At 43.9% G+C, this 24,541-nt stretch overlaps 1 pseudogene; it reads right to left on the minus strand.

The window, feature by feature from the left end:
- Window positions 1–14,642: 14,642 nt before the first annotated feature.
- LOC133765005 (U2 spliceosomal RNA) lies at window positions 14,643–14,849 on the minus strand (annotated as a pseudogene).
- Between the last annotated feature and the right edge of the window lie 9,692 nt (window positions 14,850–24,541).

Raw genomic sequence — 24,541 nt, forward strand, 5'->3', positions numbered from 1 at the left:
GGAATCCCTTCTAGGGGCCAGCGAGCTGGCGCATGGGCTAAGGGCACAGGCTGCAGCTCCAGCATCCCGTACGGGCACTGGTTCCATTCCCAGCTGCTCCACTTCATATCCAGCTCCCTGCTGGGAAAGCAGCAGAGGATGGCCCAAGTCCTTGGGCCCCTGCACTCACATGGGAGACCCAGAGGAAGCTCCAGGCTCCTGGCTTTGGCCTTGCCCAGCCGCAGTTGTTGCAGCCATTTGGGGATGAATCAGCGAATGGAAGATCTCTGTGTCTCTGTCTCTGTCACTCTGCTTTCAAATAAATAAATCAATCTTTTTTAAAAAAATAATCCCTTCTATAAAATTGTTAGGACTCATGGTTTAAAATAGCTTTTTATTTTTTATAAGCAGGAAAACTCGCAGTTAGAGTTGGAAAAGAACCTCAATCGAGTCCATTCCCCTTGCCCTTGGCCAGAAAAGGGCAAGTTTCATTTCACAGCTGGAACATCGGAGACCTAAAGTGGTTAGTTGGCTAATAACCTAATAATCTGTAGACTGAAAAGCAGAACAATGCCTTGTCCACAGATCACACACCAGACCAAGAAGGTTCCAGAGACGGCTCCTCCACCCCAAAGAAGCCCACTCCCATCAAACAGATGTTCTATGAAAACCTGAGAACTAGGGTGTTGCGAAATATCTTATAAAGGTGAAAAGTATATTTAATGATCCCAATCAATTAGCCAGCTTGCTATGGTCAGCTAAGAATGAGAAATTGGTGGACATTTTCCTTCAGTGGGAAAATAAATGACTTAAGAAGTAAGTCTTGGGAAGAAAATCTTGATATACATACTTTGCAATGATAAAGTTAAATGCAAACATTTATAGGACTTCTTAATTAATGAAGTGCCCATCCATTTAGGGAACAAGTATAGACAACCTTGACTCTGTTTTGTTTCTCACAAAAGAAAAAGTTTGCAGTTGTGACTTGGGAGACAGCTTTCAAAACTTCAGACTTGGTAACTTTGTAGGGTGTAAGGAGAATCAATTTGGCATTTATCTTTGATAAATATAGAGAGAAGGAAGCAAAGTGTCCGCCATGAAAAGCATTTGCTCTTTCGCCAGTTAAATCTGCGTGCTTGATAGGTGTGTCCCTTATTTCACCTGCAGAAGGGAGTGTGAATGTGTCTCTCTTTTGGATTCTACTTGTTTTTCATAGCAAGAACTTCTGAATCAACAGTTAAACTTGGCAAGAAATAGGGGTGTTTATTAGGTTCATTAAATAAGCAAAGGTTGCAACACAGATTAGAAACATTAGGGGTTGTCTACAAACTGATTTACTTTTTGTTATAAAAGTGCCTAAATATATGCAGGAGATAAGGTTCCAAAAATCGTGTGCATATTGCATGTTTTCCTCATTTCCCTTTAGTGGGCTCCTGGAGTAAATCCTAAAAGCAAAATTCTATATTTATGAAATTTTGGGACCCTAATTTATTTAATTGCTAAAACCTCTACTCTGTACAAATTGTCTGAAAGCAAAGGCGTATTGTGCCACAATAATTTAATAAAACTACCTCCTGTTCCTCAGTCTATGGGACACCACGACACACCACCAACTCGAAGAAAATCAGCCAAGATTGCCTATTATAGATCTTTCCCTAATATGGACAAAATAAAATGCAGTTGTTCAACTCATTCACTTTCTAACTAATAATGCTAAGTTTATCATACACAATCCCATTGCTTTTCAGGGAGAAATTCGTTTAAATATCAAACAATATCACATCCCTCAATCTGAGAAATTTTGAAATCACTCCTCCGTATTGTATGTTAACAACTCAATCCCAACATTTAAATCAATGTTGGGCATCGTACAAAGTATTTAATGAGTTGGTTGCAAGCTTTCTCTGCAATGTACAACCCCAGCAACCCAAGTAACCTAAGGAAACGAATACCTAAAGTACCGGCCAGAGGCTCAGCAAACTTTTCCTACAAAGGGCCAGATACTAAATATTTTAGCCTTTCTGTACCATACAGTCTCTGTCACAACTACTCAACTCTGCTTTTGTTGCAAAAGCAGTCCGAGACCAAATGCAAACTGATAGACACGCCTGTATTCTAATAAAACTTTATTTATAAAAGCAGGCGGCAGGCCTGATTTGGCTCACAGGCCATATTTGCAGATCCCTGTGTGAGACCCTTGGAAAACTCTGCGAGACCTTAGCATCCAAGAACATTCTGACTGTGGCTTTTTCACTACGAAGTGTTGAAAAGGATACACAGGAGGGAAGTTGGCACGACCATAGCCACTCAAGATGGGCTCGGAGGAAAGATGCTAACTGGCCAGGAAACTTGACATCACTTCCCTTGCATTCTCTTCTTTAGTTCTCACAAGAGAACTACAGACTCCCTATTTTCCACGTTTTAAACAATGTGAGGAGGTGAAGTCCTGAAGTTGCAGAGCCCACCTTTAAACCTGTCCCATCCAACACTCCTGCTGTTCCCTACTGCCCTGCTACTACCTGGGTGGATGTCAGTTCTCATCTACATGGCACAGGCAAGACCAGGTGCAGAAGCCAGGGAGAGGATCTGCAGGTGGAGTGCCTTCTTGATCCGATTGACCAGTCAAGCAAATCTCGAATCCATGGTTGGGGCTTAAAGATTTCTACTTTTCTGCACCAGTAGTTCTGACCTTTGTCACGCTATTCTCTGAATTTAACCGAAGCCAATATTCATATGCAGTCCACAAAGGAGGGTCATGGGCTAGATAGGGAGGAGGCAACATTTACAAAGTCAATGTTTTCTTAACCCTTTCCAGAACCCCAGAGTACAGTCATTTCAGCTCATGCCTCGAGGGTGTTTTCTGAAAAAAGAAAGTGCCTTTTCAGCACTCTTGGTGTCTGATTTCAAACCCTGCCCTTCCATGGGTGATGTTAAGTAGGCAGGCTGATGATGCAGTCCTGTTTTCACTGGTTTTCCCACAGAGTTCAATCACTCAGGTGCCCTCAGTCCCACACAGCTTGGGTCCAGAGTCTTGGAAGAGATGCCCAGGGCCTTTTCTAAGTTTCTTTAAGGCTCCAAAGGGCATGGAAGAGAATGTACTTGTGTGTTCATCTGAACATGTGGAAATGTTCACCCCAGTTATTCCTTGATGAGCTTACAGTGTGATCTCCCATACGGTAGAGTTTTGTGTACCTGGCTAGCCTCCAGGGTGTCAGCAGAAAGCATGCCCTCAAGCAACCCCTTTCAAAAAAATACCACTCATCTCTTAAAAAGCATTAAAGGAGGGAAAATGTACTGCATAACCAAGGAGAAGGAATACTGAAGCTCGTGTGTGCAGGGGTGCAACCCCCATCTCAGATGCCGGGGCAGAACCAATGCAGTCAATAGCATTTCAGTGGCACCTGCATGTACTAAGGGTCCCTCCCCAGAAGATTGTTTTTACCCCATTTTACACATGAGAAACCTAAGGACTGAAGAAAAGCAAAGTGACCTGCCCGTAGAAGCTGGGCACTTAGGCAGAATCCTCTCTAGGGGCCCACACAAACCCCAGACGATTCAGCTGCAACTGAAAGGGCCGTAGATGCTCAGAAGCCCCCAGTAAAGACATCAATGCCCACCCACTCTCATCCACATTGCTCCCCCTCCCCACCAAGGGTGGGGTCTTGTTCCCTCTTCCTTCTGGCAGGACTGCACACCACCCATACTAGAATATTCCTCCTTATCTTGGGAGGAATCCACTGCTCTCAAACCCAAACTTAAGTTCATGCCTTTTTTTTTTTTAAGTATCTTGCTGATATCAAACAATATCACACTCCTCAATCTGAGAAATTTTGAAATCACTCCTCCACATTGTATGTTAACAAACTCAATCCCAGAGAATTTACACAAAAAACAAAGGAAACAAGAAATTGGTGATACAGTGATGGCAAGTCACATTTTAATCAGTGAAGGTGTATTTTCAGAACTTTGAAGATTATCTACTCATAAAATAAACACTCTCTAATTTATCCTTTTCTGTAAATATAGATTCTCTTGTGCTTGCTTGAGGTAGAGTGTACTTGAGTTCATTAAATCATTTTAAAGCACCTTTTTAAAACAAGAGCAGGGTTTCTTTTGGTAATATTTCTTGCTGGGGGAAGTACAAAACTAAGTCCCAATAAGGCTCAACTCTCATGAGCGTTGAGTTGACTTTGTTTACCTCATGAAAGGAACTCTGTAGATAATCTTGTGAATAACACAAGTCTCCGTTCAATCCACATAACGGAAAATCAAGTTCACAGTTGTTCCACCCAACTCCAGGGATAGAAAGCAAGGTCAAAGCTTAGCCTTCCGCCCCCTTGCCTTGCCACGGAGTAGGAAAAAAGAATGACAGGAAGGTCTTCACAAAACCCAGTTTCCACCGCATCCCAAGGCATCCTCAGAAACAAAGCTCACTGAGCCGGCCAGCAAGATCCAGGCATCTCAACAACAGGCTAAAGAGAGGCTGCTGACACGACCGACGCCTCTCATGTCAACGGCACCACTTTCCCCTCTCAGCCCCAAACCCCGATCACGGCTGAGTTTGGTCTTGTGAATCATAAGCTGCCCTTTCTTCACCACAGTGATTCATGCCCAGAAGCGGGGACACGATGAGCTGTCCCTCCTTGGAACGCTCGATCTTTCCTCTCGAGCCTGGAAACTCAGCATCACCTCTGACAGGTTGGTTTCTCCATCAGGCTCCATCCTGCCCACTCTGCCCTTCCCACTCCTCGGGCCTGCAAGCAGACGCTAAGCACCCCCCCCCCGCCCCCACCCCCGCACCCCGGCACCACCAGCTCCCCTATTCCAGGCCGACTTGGGATCTCCTCGGCTTACTTGGCTCTGACAGCCACAGCCAAAAACCACTTACGTTTTTGCCAGAGCATGGCCTGTGACAGGATGTTGCCTTTTCTCTTTGAAGCAGACAGTTTGGCTTCTTTAATGTGAGACCTGGGTGTGCTTCCCTCCAGTGGAGCCACCGCTTGCTCTGAGGCTGTTTCCTGGGCTTTTTAAAGGCCCAAGTTCCCGCTGCGTGGGGCTGCGTCATCACATCCTCCCACCTCAGGCACGGGTGCGCTGTGTCCTGTGCAGTGCTGCCTGTCACCCCACTGTGCGCACCCTCTGAGGCCCACCAGCTGCAGAGCGCTGCACGCACACAGCCAGCCAGCTGGGACTAAACCCAGCACGGAGGCCATGGCTGCTTGCACACAGCCACAGAGTGTAATGTGCTGTGCTGTGTGTGTGTGTTTGTGTGTGTGTGTAGCCATGATGAGTGCAAATGGTGTGAGGGCCAGGCCAAGCATGGGACCCCCTCGCACCAGGGATGAGCTCCAAAGACCCTCTGGAAAAACACAGGGTTTTCTCTGGTGCCCATTCAGGCTTCCACACCGCCAGGATGCTGGCAGGACTGAGCCCGCCATGGGCGCCTGCTGAACGGGAAATGCAATTCCCAGGGGTCACTGATTCTCAGCCCAGGAGGAAACACCTGTCATCTCTTCAAGCCTCACTAAACAACCTCCTCATCTCTTAATATTGCTTTTCTGTTTATTCCATTTTAAAACACAACGGCCCCTCCCGTTGCCCCCAGCCACCACCAAAATGGCAAGGCTTACTCATGCCTTAAGTATGGGGGGCACCGATTCGGACAGTCGAGATGCCCATGAGAAAGGAGAAAGACACCCACGCTCTCACTGGATTGGCGTCTCAGAGGGGACTCGTAGGCGCAGTGTGAACAGGGATTCTCTGCTTGGCAGGAAGCTCCTCCAAGGAAAAGGAAAGGCTTTCCAACCTGCTAGTGATGGGGCGCTTAGGCCCCAGGCTGCACCAGTCTGGAAGCTTTCTGGGGCCCGTGTGTCCAAAGCCCACATACTCAGGCCCTGGTGACCCAGTCAATTTGGGGGTCAAGACCACTTGGGCCCCCAAGGCAGGGCCTTACTATTTTGCCATCCAAATGGCCAGGAGCAATCTTGCAGACCCTGAAGCTTATGATTACAAAGTCATCACCTCCTCCGTCCAGCCACAGAGCTGGAGGCCTAGAATCCCCTCTCCACTGAACTCTTGCCTTCCTCTCTACCTCATCCCCCACAACCCTCCTTCCACTCATTCCCAGGACCTTCTAAGCACCACTGAGCATTGGTACAGTTCCCTGCCCTCGGCCGTGTGCTCCTCTCTTGCTGGATTCCCCTCCCCACTTCCTCACCTACCAATCACTTCTCCATTTTTCAAGATCCAATTCACGAAGGATGTTTTTTGGTGAAAAATATTCTGACTCAGACCTCCTAGCCTAGAAAACATTCCTCCCTCTGTTCCCGGATCTTGCAGCACCTTGCTCATCATATGATGCAATGTCTATGGATTCCTCAAAGGGGTTCCCTCTGTCTCCTCGGTGCCTTACCCAGGACCACCTACAACTTTCTGACCCCCAGTAAAAGTTTGTCAAGTGTAGTCATGAATCTTTGTGTCTCATGGGTTGCTGGTTTGTGGGCAGGTCATCAGGAGAAATAATGTTCACATAAAGAAGTCATTTGTAGGACAAAGAAGGACATCTCCCGGTTGAGTGATGAGCCCTCACCAAAAAGCTTCTGGGGGTCAGGTCAGTGGGGGCCCTGGACTGTGGAGGCTGCAGCATTTTGCACTGGCCTGGGAGACAGCAAGGTCACAGGCCCGAGGCTTCCTTGAGACATGTGCACTGGAAGTGATGGCACACCCCAGCAGTTCTGGCTCAGGGACAGGACATGTGAGTCCCCATCGTGGCTCTGCCACTCACTGGGCACATCCCCTTACACAAGTCATACAGTCATTCTGGTCTCTGTTTCCTTGTTTATAAAATGAATGGCAGGTCTCTGAACACCTCACAGTCTCTTAAGGGGATACATGACCTGTCGGTCCTCTCATACGTGGCGCTGTATTTTTGTTATCTGTCTCGTTCGCTCTAAGTTGAGGAAATTAAGGCATTTCTTAGTCATCTCTGTTTCTCTCCATAGGCATAATGATTTCCATGAGGTAATAATCATAACAACTCACCATACACTAGGCTGTATGTAAATTCATTATCTACTCTAGTCCCCACAAAACACCTCCTTGAGGAAATCTCTATATGTGTTGTTTAGAGAAACGAAGAGATGCTTAGGAAATTTAACTTGTCCAATGTCACAGGGCTATTAGGTGATAGGCTGAGTGTCAGACTCAAGTTCAACTGACAAGATTCAGAGCCCTAAATAATCACCCTGATATATCTATATTCCTTGAGTTCAAATTGGCGAGAGCCAAGCGCCAACCACGTTTCATAGCAGTAATGAGGAATCACTATGATTGAGCCTAGAGCAGTAAAGAGAAACTTATACCCCGAGGAATAAGTCCCCATCCTCTGGAAAGAGGGGAGAAAGAGAAGAAACCTGCAGGTGCTCTGACAAGTCAGTTCCAGAGAGTGGCAGAGGCAGCTAAACAATAGTGTAAGGAAAACCTATCACCTGGACAGATTACAGGACATCTTAAGACAACCAATACCAAGAGAAAATTCTAGAGGCTTACTGAGACAAAACAGTATATTCACAAGTAATGAACAAGAATCATAATGTCAATATACTTCACAGCAAAACTAGATGCAAACATACAATGAAGGAATATTTTTAAAATATTGAAGAAAAACAACACGGGGCCTGTAATTTTAAATTCAGAAAAAAACCTTCACTTCATAAAGGAGAAAATACAGATTAAATATCTTTTATCTAGAATGCTTGGAACCAGAAGTGTTTTGGATTTCAGGTTGTGTAATATACATACATCCTGAGATATCATGGGGATGGGGTCTAAATACAAAGTTCGCTAATGCTCCATGTAAACCTGACACACATAGCCTGAAGGTAACTTTACATAATACTTTTAGTGCACCCTCGTTTTAACTATAACCCATCTCAAGAGAGTAAGCGTGGAATGGAATTTTCCACTTATGGCATCGTATTAGCACTTAAAAGTTTAGGATTTGGGAGGATTTGGAATTTTGGATTTTCAGATTTGAGATTTTCAACCTATTTGGCTATCAAGAATTGAAGAAATCACTGGAGAAAATAAATATAAGTATGGATATGAGATAAGAGGCAACTGCCATTTGTGTTCTTACTATAAAAACAGAAATAAAATGTTTAATTTTTAAACGATTGGAGAAAACTGGATCTTTCCATGGAAAACAAGAAGGTGTATATAAAAAAAAGTGAGTGGGAAACCGAAATAAGATAACAGGATAAGTTCTAATAGTATATAACTGTAACAATTATAAAAAGATTAAACTCACCAATTAAAAGATAGAGATTATTGGATTGAATGGAAATTTTTTTAAAAGTCCAACAATATGTTGTATAGTTAAAACAAAAAATTCACAGGAAGCTCGCAAATAAATGATTGATGTCATTTTTACCCTAAAACTAGATGAGGTTGATATAAGAAAACAGTAGACCATTTAACTTGTGACTATAGATTTAAAAATTCTGATAAAAGATGAGTTTAATGAATTTGGTACCATCTGAAAAAATAATAATATATCACAAAATAATGATTATATTATATATCATATTATTGTATAATATTTATATTATTTACAAATTATGAAACATGATTTTCATAATTATTATATAATATATAATAAAATATATAATGAATACATGTAATAATATCATAATATGTATTATTTATTCCAGGAACACAAAGATGATTTATTCTTAGAAAAATCTGGTAATATAATTCACCATACTGATAAACTGTAGGAGAAAATTTAAGAAATTACCACAATCAATTTCTAAATATTTGATAAAATCCAACATCTATGTATAGTTTAAGAAAAATAACTTTCGGAATATTAGGATTAGAAGGAAACTCTCTTGCTAATGTTTATATGCCAAAAATCTACAGTGAAATTCGAATAATGGAAAAATTATAGACAAATTCCCTTTAAGAACAAATTGTCCTATTACATTTATATAACTAATTTGCAAACATTTTTACCCATAATTCTCAGAAACATATATTGAACAAAAAAATAAATAAATTATACCTTGAATTGTGCCAAGTAGTATTCTAGTCTTTAGGGATTCAACAATAAACAAAGCAGAAACTGTTAATAGCACACAGCCAGATACTTGGTGTTAAATAGATAAAAAAACTTTATGTCCTTTCAATAAAAGATTTGCCATCATTACAATATGGACAGACCAAGGCATGGAAAAACCGATGGCCTACAGGTTCATCAATATTCAGGTTGTCTGTGGTGTAGAAATTCAAGCCAATTTGTTGAATCAGATCAATAACGATTTCTTGACCTTAGTGGTGGGAGCGGAGGGACGAACCAGAGTGATTTTAAAGGTGGGGGGAGATGTCCATGAATTCTATGTGCCTATATACATTTTCTTTAGGAAATAGTTCACAGAGTCCATGAGTGTCCCAAGGTTAAGAATCACTGTTTATCTTAGAGAAATACTATGGTATCAAATTTTTGAATACAGGAAAGAGAAATTGCTTAAGTCCAGCTATAGTGTAATGGCTCCGAGGTAAAATGGGCAATGCAGAGGGAAGATAGCAAGCTTCATTGCTGCCTACAGGTAACCTCTCACACTTCCTCTACACACTGATTGGCCATACCCATTTCTCATTTCTCCACAGCAAATGTCCATCATTTCCTTCTTCTGTAGACTTTCCTGCTGGGAGAAGCAGCAGCACAGAGTCAAGAAATCATTTATTATACAGTCAGGTTTGGAACCTGGCTGCACTATTGCCGGTGGGGCCTTTGCTGTACTGTTTAAGCTCGTCTAGCTTTCCTGTTCTCCTCTCCCAAAATGAAATAATAATGTTTGCAATGAGTAAATGTAATAGCCAAGGTGGATGTTGTGGTACAACAGGTTAAGCTGCTGCTTGGGATGCCCACATTCCATATCAGAGTGAGTGGTTCAAGTCCCGGCTACACTGCTTCCTATCCAGCTTCGTGCTAATACACCTTGGAGGCAGCAGACACTGCTCCAAATACTTGAGACCAAGATGGAATTACTGATTCTTAGCCTTGGCCTTGCCTAGCCCTGGCTGTGGTGATCACGTGGGGAATGAAACAGTTGATGAAAGATATCTTTCTCTCTCTCTGCTTCTGTTTCTCACTCATTCTGCCCTTCAAATAACTACATAAATCTATTTTAAAATAACAAATAGGCTGGCGCCGTGGCTCAACAGGCTAATCCTCTGCCTAGCGGCGCCGGCACACCAGGTTCTAGTCCAAATATGGCCCCTAAGCATAACACTGAAGTGCTGTCTAGTATCCCTAAGTGCAAGAAGGATGTGTTAGGCTTTCTCCAGCCATGAATTGTGTGCTGAATTCAACTGTGATCATGAATTCAAGAACATACTGAATCAACAGTGTATAAAAATAAAGTGCCTTTAAGCAGAAATACATATGAAACAGTTACCTATTGATTGGCTGATGAAAATATTATGGGCGGCTCACTAGGCTAATCCTCCGCCTGTGGTGCCGAAACCCCAGGTTCTAGTCCCAGTCGGGGCACTGGATTCTGTCCCCGTTGCCCCTCTTCCAGGCCAGCTCTCTGCTATGGCCTGGGAGTGCAGTGGAGGATGGCCCAAGTGCTTGGGCCCTGCACCCCATGGGAGACCAGGAGAAGCACCTGGCTCCTGGCTTCTGATCAGTGCACCAGCCGTGGCGGCCATTGGAGGATGAACCAACGGCAAAAGGAAGACCTTTCTCTCTGTCTCTCTCTCTCTCACTGTCCACTCTGCCTGTAAAAAAAAAAAAAAACTGTCATCACTGTGCAAAAATCAAAGTTGAATTCAATTCCCACTAGACTGCTTTCTTTGCAGCTATAGTATATTACTACTCACAATCTGTCCTTTTAAAAAAAAATTAAGTGCAATAACCTAAGTGTAGAGTTTTCTACCTACACTAATTTTATTGTTTCATTCAGAGCAAAAGACTATGTAACTGAATCCCCTTTCACATTTTTGTTAACATACATGCACACTACAGAACTCTTCAAACTTTGGCAATTTCTAGTTTTCAAAGCAGCAGCAAAATTCCGACCATATCTTATCTTCTCAAGTTCCCAGCCACCACCTGCAAATATGGCTGACAGCTGCATGGCAGGTCTTTATCTAGGGATGGCCCAAATGGTCAGGATTTTCCAATTTATGGTACCTTAAATAATTAGGTATTACAACTATGCGTTATGAGGAATTCATATTCACCTGATTACAAATAGAGATTGGGTCAGTGCAAGTGACCTGGAAGGGTGCCAATGTTGAGAAGTTGAACTTTGTTGTATGTAACAACCTGGCCTCCATGGCACACTGGAGGATACCCAACTCTCCTTATGGCCATTCTTGAATGCTTTCTGGTGCTAGACATATGGCCTGTAGTCCCAATGACAACCTCCCATCAACCAGGCAGCTGGCAAGTGTCCCATGCCCCATTTTGCATATGGGAAAATCAAGGACCAGGTGGCTTTGTTATAGATAACTCAAGACTTCCATAAATAATCTTCTTGGAAATTAGTCAAGAAAACCTGGAGGTTATTACCTTTGAGATTCTTTACTATCATAGAGCTTTAGAAAATAACCCTTGAAAAATAAAGTCTCTAGGCTAATTCTACCCACCTTGTGGTCCTACCAAGACAGAGAATTTTTTTCTTAACCATTGCTTGTTACCACCACTGAGTAATAGGCTTTATTTAATAGTTTTGTCTTCACGTCACCAACAGTACCATGACTCTCCCTGCACAGTTAATGGCCTCCTTTAAGAAATATCTTCCATGATCATTCTACAATTCTTTTTTTGATTAAAGATTTTTATTTATTTTTTGAAAGATAGAGCTACAGACAGAGAGAGGGAGAGACAGAGAGAAAGGTCGTCCAGCTGTTGGTTTGCTCCCCAAATGGCCACAATGGCCAGAGCTGGCCAATCTGAAGCCAGGTGCCAGGAGCTTCTTCCAGGTCTCCCATGTGGGTGTAGGGTCCCAAGCACTTGGGCCATCTTCCACCACCTTCCCAGGCCATGGGCAGAGGGCTGCATTGGAAGAGGAGGAGCTGGGATATGAACCAGTGCCCACATGGGGTGCCGGCACTGCAGGCAAAGGCTTAAGCCTACTATGCTACAGTACCAGCCCCTCTACATTTCTTATTAGTCCAAATCCTGTGCTTGGAATTCTGCTAGGTATTAGGGGTACCACGCTGAGGAAGATAGTGCTTTGCTCAAGCAAGTTATTTCTGGTGTCAAGAACTGATTTTTTTTTTTTAACTATGGAAAGTCCAGTAAGAATTCCTAGAGAATGGTTCCCAGCCAAATGGAATAGGATTCTTACTATAAAAAGATATTCATTGAGCTCCATCCCCAAAGAATTTGACTTGGGAGATCTGGAGTGGTCCACAATCCTGTTTGCCAGGTTTCTGCTTTGTTTTCTTCTGTTTTAAACAAATATTTCAGGTGAAATTGTCTGGGAATTTAGGAAGCTCTAACCTAGACAACCAAAAAGTAGTGCTTCCTAAGATCTCCTTTTCTATCCACCCCCTTTTCAATTCTTCACTGGAATACCCCTAGAAAGCCCTAATGAAGAAGAAAAACAAAAGCAAGCAGCTTCAGTGTAGCATGGAGCATCTTTTGTCTAGCTGAGCACACGCCCAACATTTCCCACACACAAGAAGCAGCTTGGCACTAGGAATATTCTGTGCCCAAAAACAACCCCACTCCTATAGTTCCCCCAACAAATGGTGGTCCAGCGACCTTTGGTGCTGGCACCCACTCTGCCTGCCCTGTACCCAGACCTCTCAGCTTCCGGGCTTCTTACTTCTCTGCATGGCATTGAAAGGCCTCAAGTAACAGGAGCCCCGGCAACAAAAGCAGACATCAGGGATGCTATTGGCCTGCACAGCTAGTGACCCATGTCCTGTTCACCTTGAGCTGAATGCTCAAAGGAATACAGAGAAAGGCGGTAGCCAATGTCTGAGGTGATGCTGGTCATTCTTCCTTCTGAAGCCGCAGCAAGGGAACCTCCTTCCCCTTTCCTCTTCCTAAAACAACAAGCCCTCCGGTGACTGGATTTTCACCAGGTGTATCTTGCGATTTGTGTACAAATACTCTGGAAATAGGAACTGCAAGAAAGCCAAAGTCTATTTCCTTGTGAATCAAAGGTAGAGTTTTCTACTAAAAGGAAAAGACTCCAACAGGTGAAGACAAGCCTCTTTGCATGTGTGCCAAGCTCCCGGGCAACTCTCGGTCATGGGTGGAGCTGCGGGGCTGGCAACTGCGCTCTTTGTTTGAAATATAGTTCTTTAATTTGGTGGGAAAGCGACTTGAATGCAAGAAGGAATGAAGAGATGGAGAAGACAAAATGGAGATAGAAATTAAGTGGAGGAACAGGAAAATAAGGAAAAGGGAGAGAACGATTGCTCCAAATTGTAGACATCTCAAAAATTCAAAGCGAAAAATATCTGCCTACAAAAACAGAGCAGTTACTTCAAGTGAGCAGGAAGTCTACAAGAGGCATGTGTTGGGCATAGTAATACAAGAGTGACACAAGTGAACCAACTAAGTTTCACTTGGCCTCTGGAATTCAAGGTTCACAAAGACTCCATAAATGATAAACATTGTTGCTATTACTGGTTTTTTATTAGTAATGAATATGAAAACACTTGACATGTGCCCAGTGTCTCTGCTACTATCTATGGGAGAATTTTTTTTTTTAAAAAAAAGTGAATAACTAGCAGGCATACAAATATAAACTGTCATGAGTAGTTTTTTCTAAAAAAAAAAAAAAATCTCCCTTACTTTACATGTCCCAGAAATAGACACAATCACATCGTGAATAAAAAGTGGAGGGAAGGGGATGAAGATAAAATGACTCCAGGAACTCCACTTGCATCTCTCAGCTCACAAAGCCAAAGAGAGCTAAGACGTCTGAAGCACTAATTATGTGTTAGGAAGTATTCACATCATCTTGCATATGAGGAAGCAGGCAGAAGTTAAGAAAGTTTGCTTAAACACAGAGCTCCTAAGGAGAACATAAAACCCAGCTAATCTAACTCTGTGGCTCCTAACCACATCATACTACCTCCTTACAACAGAGTTAAGTTCCAAACAGTCCATCTTTCATTCATTCATTCATCCATTCATTCATTCATTCATTCAACAAATGGGGGTACTTCTAAAAGTTCATGGAAAATGAAATTAAAAGATGTTTATTTTAGTGCAAAAATTTTTGAAATCCACAGTTTTTTATAATATGCATTTTCTATGAGCTTTTTGAAGACCCCCCTATGTTTGTCAAATGCTATTCAATCTATATTTGGCAGTGAGGACATAGCAGTGAATAAAGCCATAAAGATCTGACTCCATAGAGCTTCCATTCTAGTGGAAATGGAGAAAAGGCAGAGGACATATCAACACAAATACGTCCCAGTTATCTCCTCTGGGTGCATATACAATAAAATTTTATTAGGGTTAGATTATTTAATGTATATAAAGGAACACAACAGTACTTTGCAATTGGTAAGGATATAAAAAGGATAGCTATTCTTATTACAATCTTATGGACGGGCTTGAGGCTGGGCATTGAGAGGAATCCTGTGGTAGAGCCAGGATTATACTATATAGTCACCGAGAGTCATAAACATACCTCCCAACAAGGAGCATAAAGATTGCTAGAAGAGTGATCACTGTAGGCTGCTGCTATCTGGATCTCCTCCAAGTCCACTGTTATCCGCAATTCACTTGTTATTATTCTGAGTCAAGGAACCAGGTACCAAAGCATAGTTTATTAAACTGATAAGAACAGATACTACACTTGATCTTAGCCAAAAGGCCGAGAAGCGATCCAAATCATAGTTTATAAACTCCAGTCAATCACATAATCTAACCTAAGAAGTCATGTGTCCCTCTGTCATAGGCTATGATGTCAGCTAAGCGTTTGAACACCTGCTCCTGTTCATCCTCCCTAACACCCTCAAGTATAGCATGCTCCCTATAGGTACCTGAGAAGTACACGCTGAAGCCAGGAGACAGTGGAGTATGGTCCTCAGGATGCAGGCCACCCAGGGAACTGTATACAGTCAGCTCCCCATAGAGCTGGTTCTGCATCCAAGGAGTCAACCCACTAGCAGATGGACAATCTATCTCTCCCTCTAACTCAGACTTTCAAATAAATTAATAAATCTTTAAAAATTTCAGAAAAAAATGTCTATTTTGAACAGATACAGACTTTTTAATATAAAAGTGTTTATTTATCAATTTGAAAGTCAGAGTTACAGAGAAAGAGAGAGAGAGAGATCTTCCATCCAGTGGTTGACTCCCCAGATGGCCACAACAGCCAGGGATGGGCAAGGCTGAAGCCAGAAGCTTCATCTGGGTCTTCCATGTGGGTGGTAGGGGCCCAAACACTTGGGCCATCTTCCACTGCTTTTCCCAGGCCATGAGCATGGAGCTGAATCTGGAAATGAAGCAGCTGTTGCAGAAAGAGAAAGAGAGATTCTTCCATCACTTGGATCATTCCCCAAATGGCCACAACAGCCAGGGCTGGGCCAGGCTGAAGCCAGGAGTCAGGAGCTTCCTCTGGGTCTCCTATGCAGGAAGGTATAAGGGGCCAAGCATTTTGGACACCTTCCACTGCTTTTCTCAGGGCCATTAGCAGGGAATTGGATCAGAAGTAGAGCAGCCAGGACATGAACTGGCACCCACATGGGAGGCAGGCATCGCAGGTGGCAGCTTAACTAGGCCCATCACAACGCTGGCCCCAATATAGGCTTTTTCTTGTCATTATTCCACAAATCACACAGCAACTGTTTACATAGTATAACATTATACAAAGTGTTATAAGTCATCCAGAGATGATTTAAAATACAAAAGAGGATGTGCACAGATGACATGGAAAGCAATGTCATTTTATATAAGGGGCTTAAGCGCCCCCAGATTTCGGCACCCTCGGGAGTTCTGGAACGAATCCCCAGTGAGTGCTGAGAGATCATGGTACTAGGAGACCTTCTACTTTATTCCTAAAGATAGGATGCACCATTAGAATACTTAAAGAATTTCCTCATTAGCCACGCCTAGCTTTGAGGGCAGCTGGGAAGAAGTTGCAGAAACAAGCCATGAGGGAAACCTATCCATTATCAAAAGCAAAACCAGAGTCTGAGCTCTAGCCTGGGAAGCAGAGGGAGCTCCCCAGGAGGGTAAGATGATTGTCCACATGACATAGCTTTCCTCAAGTTCTGCCTCAAGCTACAACTCCAGGAACTCTCACCTTTTGCAAAGCTTCATCCAACTTGAACTTGACCCTTCCTCCAAATAACAATTAACATTGTTGAAAGAGGCTGGTAAAGAGCGCATTACAGGGTCTGTGCTGTGGTACAGTGGGTTGCACCTGCGGGGCTGGTATCCCATATGGGTACCAGTTCTAGTCCTGGCTGCTCCTCTTCCAATCCAGCTCTCTGCTATGGCATGGGAAAGCAGTAGAGGATGGTCCAAGTGCTTGGGCCCCTGCACCCATGTGGGAGGCCCAGAGGAGGTTCCTGGCTCCTGGTTTTGGATCAGCCCAGGTCCAGCCATTGTGATCATTTGGGGAATGAACCAGTGGATGTAAGACCTCTCTCTCAGTCTCTCCCTCACACTGTCTGTAACTCTACCTCTCAAATAAATAAAATATTTTTTTAAAAAAGACTCTGTTACAAAAAGCAGGTAAGAATTAGATCCTTGGAATCAAATCAAATGTGTTATGAATTCAAATCCCAGCCCTTACACTTAAAACTATGTATCCTGACCAAAACACTATATGTCCTCATCTGTAAAAATACAAATAAAATAAATCCTCAACAGATTGTTGTGAGAATCAAATTAAAAACCCCATGAAAATACATTCCTCAATGCCTAACAATAAGTGATATTCGAGAAATGTTGGCCATTACATTACTACATCCTGAGCAACAGAGCCTACACAGGAATGAGCCTGGAGAATACCAGGCATGGGAAGAAGTCAAAGTGACAAGGTACAGCTTTCTGAACTTGCCATAGTCGGCTCAGTCCTGTGATTTGCAGGTCTTGCCTTTTCCACACATGGGATTAAAACTACTGCAGATGCCTTGCCCACCTCGCCTGCCTCTCATTTTCACTGCTCATCTCCTCCATGGACACTTGTGCCCAGCAGTGTGCCTGGTCTGAGAGGTGACTGACATCAGGAACAGTGTCACATTGTGATCAAACTACTCCCTTTCAACTCCATAGACCCAGCAGTCCTAATATAGAAGAACCCCCAAACATGCATAAAATGATTCCTCCTATTTACATTTCTTGTATTTTTTCATTTTAAAATTTTTATTTGAAAAGCAGAGAGACAGAGATTGAGATCTGCCATCCACTAATTCAACTCCCCGAATGCCTGCAACAGCAGGGCTGGGTCAGCCAACAGCCTGGAACTTAACCGGGTGGCAGGGACCCAAGCAGTTGAGTCATCATCTGCTGCCTCAGAGAGTGTGGATAAGCAGGATGCTGGAATCAGAAGCAGCGTCAGGACTCAAACCCAGGTTCTCTGATTTGGGATGCAGGGATCCCAAGGAGCATCTTAACCCATGAGTCAAATACCATATCCCCTCCAACACACGTTTAAATGAATAGCCTATGAATGTTCTGTCCAGCAGGACTTTCACCTTCAGAGTCATTGCATTAGAGCTTAGTACCTGCAGCTCAGGGAATCCAGCTTTCGGACAGTGAGTCCAGGGGCTTGCACATGATGGAGAGTTTTTCTTGAAACAGAGGGTATTCCTCAACCACCACCAAGAAATAAGGAAGAATCAGCCTAGGCCAGGTGGGCTCAGGCTTGAGTGCCCACCCTTAAGGTGCCAAGGGCTTCACTGCAGGTGCCATCAGGAGATGTGCCAGGGGAGGCTGGCTCAAGGTCCCTTGTGGCTTCCTGCCCAGACAAACACGCCTCCACAGCCCCGGTGGACTGTCCCCTCCACGGGACCCTCAGGCAGCACACACACTAGCCCATTGTTCCTCCTGCTGGCAGCTCTCAAGCGCTTGCTCCCATCCTGCGCCCAGCTCTACATGCTGAGCCAGTCCGAAGGCTCAACTTTGCTACCACTGTAGCTGCTGCAGTCATACTCAGGGTCACAGCTCTAAGCCTTTAGAAGGCACCAAAAAAGCATGTTGCAAAAGGTCATTCAAGGGCCGGCGCCATGGCTCACTAGGCTAATCCTCTGCCTTGCAGCGCCGGCACACTGGGTTCTAGTCCCGGTCGGGGCGCCGGATTCTGTCCCGGTTGCCCCTCTTCCAGGCCAGCTCTCTGCTGTGGCCCGGGAGTGCAGTGGAGGATGGCCCAAGTGCTTGGGCCCTGCACCTGCATGGGAGACCAGGAGAAGCACCTGGCTCCTGGCTTCGGATCAGTGCAGTGCGCCGGTCGCAGCACGCCGGCCGCGGCGGCCATTGGAGGGTGAACCAACGGCAAAAAGGAAGACCTTTCTCTCTGTCTCTCTCTCTCACTATCCACTCTGCCTGTCCAAAAAAAAAAAAAAAAAAAAAAAAAGTCATTCAAAACACAAAGATTTTTAGCCAGTTTCTATCCACAGAGCCTTTTTTTTTCAAATGAATTGTTAAATAGAACCTTAAAATACAAAAGATAGAAGCCCAACACCAGTGACAGGAAAGTGGATTGGGTCTGTAGGTTTTATCCTGGAGTCTCCCACAGCTTGGGCTTTGCTGGCCCTTAATTCAGGTAACCCTATAACAGCTCCAGAGAAAACACATGGTTGAAGCCACTGTGCCCTATGCCATTTGAACTTGCCCTGAAAATTAATGTCTTCCAGACAAACACGGAGGCAGGTTCCCTACACCACCTTGCCTGCCTCCCACAGTCCTTAGCCTGGTCTGCTGGCTAGTACAAACATCTCCAAGAAGCTACCCCAGAGGTGCGCTTGTCTCGTCTCAGGCCTGGGCCATACCTGGTACTGCTGTTGCAGGACTATTTTCAGTGCCTTTGCCCTTCAGTCTCCTCCCTAGCCCCTGCCCAGGGTAGTAGCAGGTGGCCACAAAGTGGTAACTTGAATCTGAGACTGGAAGACAATTCAGAGTCAACCTCCCCTTCCAAACATAAGAGCAGATTGTCTCTGCTAACAGGCAGAGTTAGGGCTCTTTTTTTTTTTTGAATTATTTATTTATTTATTTGAAAGAGTCACACAGAGAGAGGAGAGGCAGAGAGAGACAGAGGTCTTCCATCCGATGGTTCACTCCCCAGTTGGCTGCAACAGCCGGAGCTGCATCGATCCGAAGCCAGGAGCCAGGAGCCAGGAGCTTCTTCCGGGTCTCCCACGCGGGTGCAGGGGCCCAAGCACTTGGGCTATCTTCTACTGCTTTCCCAGGCCATAGCAGAGAGCTGGATTGGAAGAGGAGCAGCCGGGACTAGAACCGGCGTCCATATGGGATGCCGGCGCTTCAGGCCAGGGCATTAACCTGTTGCGCCACAGTGCCAGCCCCAAGTTAGGGCTTTGAGAATAGGACTTTTAGAACGATGCCTTCTGTTATGTGTGAATTCTAATCTACTTTACCCTGGGTAATGGCCTGAAAAACCAGAGCACCCTGATTTCTGGGGTGAATGGCCAGAGACAGAAAAGGCTCACTGCACTTCCCTGTAACTTGGCCCAGTCCCTTCTGTCCTTTCCAGACCTCTTCCAAGTCAACCCCACAAGCCTTTCCAGCCAAATCCACCCACATGTCCTTAGTCTGCCACAATTCCAGCAGGTGCAGCAGAAGAGCGACCACTAATTAAAATGGGAACATTCACTACTCCTTTATTCCTTGCCAAAAGTCAGTGTGCTTTTCTATTATGTCTGAGGTTCAATTGACTTACTCTGAAAATCAAGACAAACTGAAACCACAAATGTGGATCCAATCACAAGGCCCACTGCCCGTATCACTCTCCATCTGCAATGTGCTCCCATGTGTGTCCAACTAACCACTTCCCAGTACTCTTCAAAGCCTTGCCTAAGACCTGCATCTTCCAAGAAGTTATTTCTAGTCCTTCTTTTAGAGTGTTTATGACTCCATCATTGCTTAATCTTATACTACATGAATATTCAATAAGCATTTAAATGTTTTTATCTCTATTATCTAATTGTTAACTTCTTGTGGGCAAGGACTAATTCTTCCTGGAATCCATCTCCCATGGCATCTGACATTGCATTTTAGATTGAGATTTTTTTTCACAGAGTCAAGTTCAGTTAATATTGACTCATGACATTGGCTAGATCTCTATATGTCAAATACATACACGCTTTTCAATGATAGCTATCATATATCCATTTCAGCCAAGTAGGGCTGAAAAAGAACATGCGACAAAGCACATGTCAATCTCCTATCTTCTTGGTTCATTTCATACTTTCCCTAAGCAAACATTTGTGGATTTAAACTGTAAGACATCTCATGTCTCTCAATACTGATGATTCCTCCTCCAACCCACTCTCCAAAATGCAGCCAAGAGATTTATTTCTCATGCAAATCTGTCATCTTCTTCCACTGTTGAAAACCCCTCAGTGGCTTCCAATTGCCCTTAGGCTCTAGTCCAAATCCTTCATCTAACTTCCTAGGCCCTCAGGGATCTGGGCTTGTTGCCTGTCTGTCCTCCTCCTCTCCTATCACATCCCCCTGCACCCTCTAGGGTAAGGCATGTTCAACTTGTAGCTCTTAAAACATCCATGCCAGGCTTGCTCTCTCTTTCACTACTCCAAGCCCTCCCACATGCTCTTCTATCTAGAATGTTCTCCCACCTTCTCCTTCTTTCTGCTACATCCCTTCACCCAGCTAATTTCTGTTCCACCTTCAGTTTTCAAGTTAAACACCATTTACCTGGAAAGGCCTTACTTGAGCCTCAGAAGTAAGACCAAGTCAACTGCTAGATATCCAGTGCACTCCTATGTCTCCTCTTCATAGTGGTCTTCTCACTTGCTTGGCTTCTCTCTTTGATTCTGTAGTTATTGACAATGTCTCTCTTGTCTATCAATCCATAGTTGGCTTGAATAGAATTGAAATGTCACATATTTTAGCCAAATGTCCAGGAAATCTTTAATATTTATGGTGTCTTCGGGTCATAATGACACTTCCCTTCAAGTGAATGCTTCCAATCACTGACTTTTTACACAAATTTACAATTAAAGAAATACTACTGTGCAGAAGAGTTCCACAGCCTCTAATTCAGTACAATTTAGCACAACAAATAACAGCATTTACTTTCCCTAGCACAATCTTATCCTCTGCTTCTGCCCTGCACATCACTCTCAATTGTGGTCTGGGGCTTGTGGGGCATGAGAGGAAGGAAGGGATAGTCATGACCACCAACATAATAACCACCAGTTAATACTACTGTCCCTTATGTTGCTTCCATTTTAGGTATGTCAACCTGAAGAAAAGGTTCTAACCCTGCTGATTGCAAGTCCAAGACAGCTTCAATAGGTCAACAAGCAATCAGAGATGGTTTCATGTCAACAGATTGGCCAACCATTTGTGGAAGGTGGTTTCAGAGAGCACTCCTGCCATCTACACACATTTCCCCCACTCCTGAATAAAATGTCCCAGTTGGACTTTGGTCCTTAGCTTCAAGTAGTGATTCTCAAACTTCAGGGTCTTATGTATCAGAATCATGTGGTGGACTTAATAAAACACAGATTGCCAGTTCCTACCCCTACAGTTTCTGATTCAGGAGGTCTGGTTTAGTTCTGAGATCTTGTCTTTGTAAGTTCCCTATTGATGCTACTGCTACTGGTGCAGGGATTATATAGCAAGAACCTCTCAAGGTAGGGATGGTTTCAGTCCTGGTTGTGAATAAGAGTCACCTGTGGAGCTTTGTAACACTACAAAGATTGAGTGTGGTCCGGAATTCTCTGTCTTATAAACATATCACAGACAGTGTTGATACGTAGCCAAAGTTGAGAATCACATAGAATTGTTAATCCTTCTTTAAAGCCAATGGTGCCTATAAAGAGATAATACCATCAAATGGAGTCAGTGATTCACAGGCTAGCATGAATGAGTTCCTGAGCCTTCATGACTGATTGTAATGGAGAAACGAGACCTGAAGTTCCTGGACCAAGGAAGACATGTAGATGAGGCCAGCCAGGGAAAGGAAATCGAGGCAGCCAAAAATCATCTTTATTCATTTCACTAAATGGGAAGCCTTTTGCAGGAAAAGGTACAATTTGCAGCTACAATTGCAGTCACCTCCTTGGAAGCTCTCACAATGTTTAACTCTGCATAGTTTAGCTTCTTATAGTTCACTGACTGCAGCCAAGACCGTCTGAAACTCCAAATTTAATACAGAACGTCTACTTTCAACTGAGGACATCTTCAGCACAGGCAGAGCTTTACCCAAAGAAAGTCTGTAATTCAGTTAATACTATTATAGCCAAGTCATTGCCTTAGTGTTGATAAGGGTACAAGAAGACCTCAAAAAGCTCATGGAAAAGTAAAATTAAAAGATACCCTATTTTAGTGCAAAAAATTTTTGAAATCCATGAACAGTTTTTTCATAATATGCATTTTCCCTGAACTTTTTGAAGATCCCTTGTACTGTACTTTCATGATACCTTAAAGGAAACAGGGTGAAGGGTATGTAAGAATTCTCTGTGCTTTATTTCTGCAATCCTCTGTAAAGTTAAAATTATTTCACATGAAGTCAAAAAGAGGATGGGCATTTGACTTAATGTTAATTTGCCAACTGGTACACCAACATCTCATATCAAAGTGCCTGAGTGCAAGACCTAGCTCCATTCCTGATTCCAGCTTCCTGCTAATGCATACCCTGGGAGGCAGAAGGTAATGGTTCAAGTAGTTGGGTCCCTGAAAGCCATGGGGAGACCAGGATTGATTTCCTGGCTTGGGATTTTAGCGTGACCCAGTCCCAGCTGTTGCAAGCATTTGGAAAGGGAACCAAAAGATGGAAGCTCTCGCTATTCATATCATTCTCCCTCCACCCCATCCCCATCTCTCTGCCCCTCAAACGAATGAATGTTTTCTTAGGAAAAAAAAAGAGAGAGCGAGCGAGGTGGGCACTACGGTGTAGCAGGTAACCACCTGTGGTGCAGGCATCCTATATCACATCTCACATGAGTCCTGGCCACTCCACTTCCTTTCCAGGTCCCTGCGAATGCACCTGTGAAAGCAGCAGAAGATGGCCAAAGTAGCTGGGCCCCTGCACCCACATGGGAGATCTAGAAGAAGCTCCTGGCTCCTGGCTTCGACCTGGTCCAGCCCTGCTCCTTGTGGCCATTTGGGGAGTGAACCAGCAGATGGAAGATCTCTCTCTGTGTCTCTCCTCCCAAGCCCTCTCTGTAACTCCTCCTTTCAAATAAATAAATTTAAGAAAAACAGAGCTGTACATGGAGTGGGCAAAGTATTCATGCTGAAAATGTATCAACTAACAATGAATATGACCTACTCTTTGGATACATATCTTTCCAGATATCAGACTTAAGATTTGTACACCATCAAGCCCAAATTAAATGTCAACAAAAACCACAGCATCACCATCTTTGTGTGCATGTTTATTAAATTAGACTGTAATTTCTATTTTTTTATTAGACAGGCAGAGTTAGACAGTGAAAGAGAGAGACAGACAGAAAGGTCTTCCTTCCATTGGTTCACCCCCCCAAATGGCCGCTGCGGCCGGCACGCTGCACCGATCCGAAGCCAGGAGCCAGGTGCTTCCTCCTGGTCTCCCATGCAGGTGCAGGGGCCCAAGCACTTGGCCCATCCTCCACTGCACTCCCAGGCCACAGCAGAGAGCTGGACTGGAAGAGGAGCAGCCGGGACAGAATCCGGCGCCCATATGGGATGCAGGAGCCGCAGGCAGAGGATTAACCAAGTTAGCCCTGGCACCGGCCCTTAGACTGTAATTTCTATGAGCTTTCCGTGCATCATTGTATCCTCACCTCTAACTCAGAGTAGGTACTCAGGAAGTATGTGTCAAGTGAATAAATGATGCTATTTTACATAATTGGGTAAATCCACCACTTGCCTTCTTAGAACAGCTATCAAAGAAGATATAATGGCATACTTTCCTTTGTATATGATTTATATGTGAATATATTCATATTTTATTATATGTATATATAAATCTAAGAAATAGGGCATATGTAAAATCTAAGAAGACACATTTATATATTTTACAAACACACAAAATCAGAAAGTGCAAGACAACAATATTAAGCCAATCCGAGGCAAAGTAAATTCAGTGTCCACAGGGATTGTTGCCCACTTGTTTTCACTGCTCTCTCCTAGCACCTGTAATAGGTTTGGCACCAGCAGACACTCAACAAATATTTGTTCAATGGATGAATGGATCAAGCCTCACATACAAGCCAAGGTGATGTGTCTTCCAGATCCTTCCAGGGCTAGTGTGTAGGAAGAGAGGGGTTGCTGCAGAGGAACCTTGAGCCGCCCCAGCCTTGAGGCAAGTTGGCATGTACTATTGGTGCTAAATATTCTCAAGGTGGCTTAGGTTCTCCCACTCAGAGAATGGCCTTACGGAAT

This window comes from Lepus europaeus, chromosome 7, assembly GCF_033115175.1.
Source record: "Lepus europaeus isolate LE1 chromosome 7, mLepTim1.pri, whole genome shotgun sequence".
Classification (NCBI taxonomy): Eukaryota; Metazoa; Chordata; class Mammalia; order Lagomorpha; family Leporidae; genus Lepus; species Lepus europaeus.